This window comes from Erinaceus europaeus, chromosome 21, assembly GCF_950295315.1.
Source record: "Erinaceus europaeus chromosome 21, mEriEur2.1, whole genome shotgun sequence".
Lineage (NCBI taxonomy): Eukaryota > Metazoa > Chordata > Mammalia > Eulipotyphla > Erinaceidae > Erinaceus > Erinaceus europaeus.
This window is the reverse complement of record NC_080182.1, coordinates 6685609-6692479: the sequence shown is the minus strand read 5'-3', so window position 1 is coordinate 6692479 and position 6871 is coordinate 6685609. Positions and strand designations below refer to the sequence as shown.

General features: G+C 56.0%; 1 long non-coding RNA gene across 4 annotated transcripts in view; it reads left to right on the top strand.

The window, feature by feature from the left end:
- Positions 1-1171: 1171 nt before the first annotated feature.
- LOC132535224 (uncharacterized) overlaps positions 1172-6871 on the top strand; it is a 410071-nt gene continuing 404371 nt past the window's right edge. For 2 of the 4 annotated variants that reach the window (XR_009546996.1, XR_009546994.1), the window contains exon 1: positions 1172-1302. This is a non-coding gene — a long non-coding RNA (uncharacterized LOC132535224). The remainder of the gene's footprint in view (positions 1303-6871) is intronic. The other 2 variants (XR_009546995.1, XR_009546993.1) reach the window with 1 other exon arrangement.

Here is a 6871-nt window from a genome sequence, read left to right as displayed (position 1 = left end):
TTAAATGATGTGTAAATGGCAGAAGTCCTTTTTGTGAGGAGCAGCTGATCTCAGGAAGACCTGGTCAGAGATTCCCACAGGGGAGCCTCGCCTCCTCAGCTGGCTGCACCTAGTCTCCCTCAGCCAGTTCTGTGCTAGGACAACGGGTCCTGAAGTCACAGCACAACCACAACTGGTATCAATCTCAGAACATTAATCTTTGCTCAGGGTCCCCTGGGGACAGGCAGCCAAGCTCCCTAGAGCCTCTTCTCCGTGTCCCCAGCTCTGCCGGCTCAATGTCACAGCATTTGTTTCCCTGATGGGGCGCCCTAGATTGTCTAAACTGAATCCCACCTTCAGATAGGTGATGGTGTCCCAGAGGGCGCGCTCCCTGGCTCTGGTGGACACACATATAGGAAGTCAGGTCTAGCCTCTGTGAGTCCCAGAGCACCAGGAGCAGTGTCCCCAAGGGCCAGGACCTCGCACCTGTCCCAGCTCCCCATGAGCGCTGCCCTGCCTCCCGTGCGCACCCCACTCTCCGGCTTCTGCCCACGCCCCTCCTCGGGCACTGCCCACGCCCCTCCTCGGGCACTGCCCACGCCCCTCCTCGGGCACTGCCCACGACCTTTTCCGTGCGCACTGCCCACGCCCCTCCCCGAGCCCTGCCCAGGCCCTCACAGCACTGCTCTCGCCCCGCAGCCCCTCCTGGGCTCCGCTCCTTCCTGCAACGCGCGCACCCGCCGGTCATGCTCGCCAGACCGTCCTCCGCAGGCTCGCGCCCACCCACCCCAAAGCCTCGCCCCGCAGGCCCCTCCTCAAAGCCACGCCTGACACTCAGACCCCCACGTGCCCCTCCCACCCCGCTCTGGAACGACCCCCCACCACCTCCCGCCTCCCCGACTGCTCCCGCCCCTGCCCTTCTCTGGCCACGCCCCTCCCTCCAGCCCCCTCTGTGGCCACGCCCCTCCCTCCAGCCCCCTCTGTGGCCACGCCCCTCCAGCCCTTTCTCTGGCCACGCCCCTCCTCGCGACCCCTTCCCACTGGCCCCGCCCCAGGCCCCGCCCCGCCCCTCCGGCGCGCGCCCCCTCCCTCGCGCCCCTGTCCCCCCAGCGCCCCCCGCGCGCCGTCTGCGCCCCTCCCCGCGCCGCCCGCGTCCCCCGCCCACGTGCCCGCAGCCCCGCCCCCCCCGCACCCGGAGTCCGCGGCGCCGGCTGAGGAGCGGGCAGAGCGCGGAGCAGAGCGCGGAGCTGAGCGCGGGAGGCGCCACGGGACTGGGCGCGCGTGTGGGCTCGCCTCCCGGCTGCCGCGCCGACTGCGGGCGAGGTGAGTGCGCGGCCGGGATCGACCCCGCGGCCCCTCGTCCCCTCCGCCGGCCGGAGCGCGCGGGTGGACCGGGGTGCGGGCTGCAGCCACTCCGGGCTGCGTGTCCACGGGCTCCCGGCCGCCCTGTCGCCTGTCTAAGGAGAAGTTTGCTGCGCCCGAGGCCCCGCTGCCTGTCCCCGCGCCTGTCCCCGCGCCTGTCCCCGCGCCCGCGACGCTGCCCCGGGAGTCAGACTCCGCGGCCGGCCGCAGGCGTTGGCACTGGCGCGGGAGCGGGGCCGCGGCGGGCGGACGGGTTTGGGGGCCCAGCACCCTGGGCAGCACGGAGCCCGCCTCGCACCCGGCGGGCTCGGACCCGGAGCCCCAGGCTCGCAGAGGGCCGGGCAGGCATTGGCTTTTCCCTGCGAGTTCGGGGCTCGCAGGGAGTCTTGCTTGGAGAGACGGGGCACCCCGGCCTCCTCCCGCCTCGGGGTGCCGGCGTCTGCGAGGGCAGAGGGTGCGGGCCGGAGCGGCGGGGGCACCGCGGGCAGACGGGCGGCGGGGGCTCCGGGCTTGGCGACAAGGCGGGTGGCTCGTCGTGCCGGGTGCCTGGGGCCTCAGACACGTCTGCACCCCAGCCGGCCGAGGCCCGTTGGGCCAGGAGCAGCTCCTAGGAGGGACGCTCAGGGAACTTTTTCTGGTTGTCCTGCTGGGTCAGCCTGGAGCCTGGGCCGACCGGTGGGAATAAGTGTCCCCCCGCCCCCCCCCCCCCCCCCCCCCCGGAGCCACTGGCCCTGTCGCCTGCGGCCGTGTCACAGGCTGGGCCTCCGAGGCGGCTTCCACAGGGTTGGCTGGTCTGGCCGCTCGCGACCCGAATGAGGCTTCTGCTTGTCTGCCCAGGGGGAGCGGGGTGGAGCCGAGCCGAGCGCGGGGAAGGGGCTTGGCGCGGGCGGGTGCACCTGCAGGGTTTCCGGAGCCGAGGCTTTGCAAGTTTGTTCTCCAGCCTCTGCCGCCTGCCGCCCCCGCCTCCCCGGGGTCCCCGAGGGAAGCAGCTTGGGGTGCAGACCGAGGAGACATTCATTCTCGTCTGCGCCCTGAGCCTTTCTCTGTGGCAGCAGCGCGGCTTTCATCTCTATTTCATTCCAGCCGAGAGCGAGAGCGAGTCTCCCCACTGGCCCTGGGCATGCGGGACCCAGCAGGGTGGAGACCTGTTCCCGCAGGAGAAAGATGAGAAAGGGAGAGATAGGGTGGGAGAGAACTCCCACACCTTTGAGAAATGCCATCTCAGCAGGTGGTGGTGGTGGTGGTGGTGGTGGGGCCTGACCCTAGTCCTCAGGCCTTTTGCCTCCCACAAAACTGACTTTGCAATGCTGGCGCTGAGATGGAACTGGGTGATCCTTGCTTCCAGGGTGCCCCTCAGACAGGAGACCTACATCCGGATCTGGCGCCTTGATGAAACCCTCTTCATTTCCTGCAAGTTGCAAAGCCTGTATCCCAGGCCCCTTGGGCGTCTCATCCATATACCCCACTCAGAGCGAAAGGAGAACAGCCTTTTAAATAGCCCTTTCTTTCTTTCTTTCTTTCTTTCTTTCTTTTTTTTTTTTAGTATATGCACCAATTTTTACCTAGTTATTTCTCTTCCCTTTTATTCAGAAGTCCATCTTCAATCCTCCTCCCCAACACAAAAATCTTTTAGCTAGACTCTTTCTGAAGAAAGGACATCTGTTACTTTTAATTTAGGTCGTAACAATGAAAGTAACCTGAATAATGAAGCTTCTCAGCAGAAAACTCCCCAGTACTGTTTTGATTTTCCTTGCCAGTTACATCTGTGGATGAATTGAACTTTGTGAGTTCTTTGTTGTAGTCAAAAGATGCAGATATAATATACTTTAGTCTCAGTCTCTTTTTATCTAGAGAAAATCACCTTTTTCTTGGGGGGGGTTGCTTTTCTTGTGAATTCTTATAAATATTTATTTCCTTTTTGTTGCTCTCATTTTTATTGTTGTTGTAGTTATTATTGGTGTTATTAATGTCGTCGTTGTTGGATAGTACAGAGAAATGGAGAGAGGAGGGGAAGACAGAGAGGGGAGAGAAAGACAGACACCTGCAGACCTACTTTATACCGCCTGTGAGCGACTCCCCTGCAGGTGGGGATCCTTATGCCGGTCCTTGCACTTTGTGCCACCTGCGCTTAACCCGCTGCGCTACCACCTGACTCCCTTTCTTGTGATTTTAGTGGAATGAATCGATTTCCTCCGATTAAGCAGGGAGCTAGCTGTCTGAACCACAGACTGGGAGTTTTGTTTGGATTTTCAAAGAAGCAATGTGTTAAGTTTGGAGGAGACCAAATGATTCCTAGATTTATCCTGTGATGTATCAGCTTGCATATATGTTTTGATTGTATCCAATCAGAGGGAAATGTGACCATATGTCAGTAGCATTTATCAATACTTTTAAGTTACACTCATGCACTGATATTAGACCATAACTTACAGAAGCTAAAGGATGAACAGAACAGTTGTTGTGAAATAGAGGTTCAGAGAAGTCCTGTGGGTTGTTTTCACAGCTCCTGGGAAACACGCCACCCACCCAGTTTGGAGCCCCCACATGGGCTGAGATGTTTTGCTTTTCTCTTCTTTTCTTGGCACTGTCTCTCATCTCTGGGACCCTGGTCAGTTGCAGAACTGCTAGAAGTTGCAGTCTGCATTCTCGTTGTGTGTGTGTGTGTGTGTGTGTGTGTGTGTGTGTGTGTGTGTGTGGGCTGTGGGGCCACAGCATAGACTTTGCAGGTGGATGAGATGGGCTTAGTAGTGATGTGCTCAGGGGTCCATCTCAAATTGGGTAGGTAGGTCAAGAAATGAAGTCTGTATTTAAAGACAAAAGTTCCCATGGCCTGGAGGTGAGGAAGCCACAGTGAGGATGAATGAAGAAGCAGGGAGAGAGCACAGACCTGAACCCTGGCATGCTCCCTTCCCAGCACTAGACAGGACAGGTGTGCCTCTGCATCTCCCACTCTCCCCTGCAGGGTCGAGGGCATCTGTCCGTGGCATGCAGGGTGAACAGAGGAGGGTGGGGGTTTACCTGCAGTAGGGGAAGACCACCCTGACACAGTGTTGTCCAGAAAGCATGTTTATTCCTGTGCAATTAAAGGCCTGTGGGCGGCTCTCCTTCCTGGTGTGGCTCCAGGGACCAGCTTCAGCCCTCTCCTTGGAAATCTGGACCCAGGAGCCCCACTCTCAGCCCAGGTCTCCCTTCCCAGCCCTCAGCCCCTCTCTCCCCCCGGATCCCCAGCTGATGGGGGATAGTTGTAAGGAGTAAAATAGCAGGGGATATGTACTGAGGGCTCAGGATTTCTGGGATCTTTCTAAGCGCCTTGCACTCCCAGAGGCATGTCATAATGTCATGTTTAGTACATGGACACCAAGTGGGGCTTGGAGAATTAAGTCATTTACTCAGCCTAACCAGCAAGTGGCGGAACTGGGCCTTGACCAGGCTTTCTGTCTTTATAATTCATTTGGTTTCTTTCTTTTTCTTGTTTTTCTCTTTTCTTTGAAAGTGGTGCTGGAAGTGGACAGAGGGGGCCCTTGTGCATACCCAATACCACCAACTGGCCTCTCTGGCCCCATTTTAAAATTTGCTATGATTAGAAAAAGTGAGGTGGGGAGAGAGATGAGACACCACAGCAGAGCACCACTGCACCCCCTCAGAGCTGCCCCCAGTGCTGTGCATGGTGCTCCAGAGGTTCCTGGGCTCCACCCCAGGGCATTCCATGGTGAGGCACATCTGGAACTGCTTTTTGTACTGGCTCTGCTATCTTTCTTTGTTATTCCTCAGTCTTTTTCTTATTGTGGCCACTGGGTTAAGTTGGAGGAGGATTTTTAAAGTCCTGAGGAAGGGAAAAGAGATCACGGCTAATCTAAAAGATCCTGGGGGGGGGGGTGATGGTGGAGGTGATTAGAGATGACATAGATGATCCTGTCTGCCAGCGTCAGAAGCTGATTGAACAGGTAAGGCCCAGGGACCGAATGCCCGTCTGCTTGGGATCTAGAATTGTCTGTGGGATCTGTGTCCTGCGTGGCCGCCACCTTCTCAGGTTTCCTTGGTGGGAAATCAGAGCTACCTTTATCCTGTGCTTACACACTGCTGTTCACCTCTAGCCTAAGGACGTCTCTTTTCTGGTGAGTTCCCTGCTACAGTATTCCTCCTATTCGTGCTTGCTGGGCTCTTCTTTAAAAAAAGTTTGTTTTTTATTGTCTTTATTTATTTATTGGGTAGAGACAGCCATAAATCAAGAGGGAAGAGGGTGATCAAAAGGGTGAGAGACAGATACCTGCAGCCCTGCTTCACCACTTGCGAAGCTTTCCCCTGCAGGTGGGGACTGGGGCTTGAATTCAGGTCCTTGCACTTTTTTTTTTTTTTTTGCCTCCAGGGTTATCGCTGGGGCTCGGTGCCTGCACTATGAATCCATTGCTCCAGGATGCTATTTTTTTCCTTTTGTTGCCCTTGTTGTTTTATCCTTGTTGTGGTTATTATTGTTGTTATTGTTATTGGGTAGGACAAAGAAATCGGGAAAAGAGGGGAGACAGAGGGGGGGAGAGAAAGATAGACACCTGCAGACCTGCTTCACCGCCTATGAAGCAAACCCCCTACAGCTGGGGAGCCGGGGGCTTAAACCCGAATCCTTACGCTGGTCCTTGTGCTTTGCGCCATGTGCGCTTAACCCACTGCGCTACCACTGGACCCCCGGCCCTTGCACATTGTAACATGTGCGCTCAACCAGGTAGCTACCACCCAGCCCCTTAGCTCTTCTTTTATTCAGTGAGTTTTATTAGTGATTTAATCATGGTTTGCAAGATTAGAAAAAATTACAGGGGTTCAGTTCTACATGGCACAGGCGCCACCCCAGTTCTGTGCTCGACTCCTCCCCCCCAGTCCTCTCAAAGTCATAGAAACTGATTGCCTACTGCCGCCTCTGCCTCTCCTTCTCTTCCTCCATCTTCTTCCTTTGCAAATGCATTTATTTCAAGTCTCTAGATTCCAGGTATGAATGAAACCATCTGGCGGTTGTCTTCTGCCTTCTTCCTTCCGTAAGCAGTCACCTGCAGTTCCGTCTACTTTGTAACGAATGGCACGGTGTCATCTTTTTTGAATTACATAGCATTTCATTGAGCATGTATCTCATGACTTTTTACCCAGTTGTCTACGGTGGTTGTTGTGAATAAACTGGCACTGCTCTTTATCAACAAGTCCCTCTAACAAGAAGAGGATGTCTTGTTTTCTCACAGTCTAGAATGTGGGTGTGTTAAGGATATATGTAATTTATTTTTGATTTTTTTTATTATCTATTTACTTATTGGATAGAGACAGTCAGAAATTGAGAAGGTAGGGGGAGATAGAGAGGGGAAGAGACTAAGAGTCACCTGCAGCCCTGCTTCACCACTTGCAAAGCTTCCCCCCCTGCAGGTGGGGACTTGGAGTTTGAACCCAGGTCCTTGCACATTGTAACATGTGCGCTCAACCTGGTCCACCGCCACCCTGCCTCTAATTTACTTTACTTTAATTTTTTTTGCCTCCTGGATTATTGTGGGGGCTC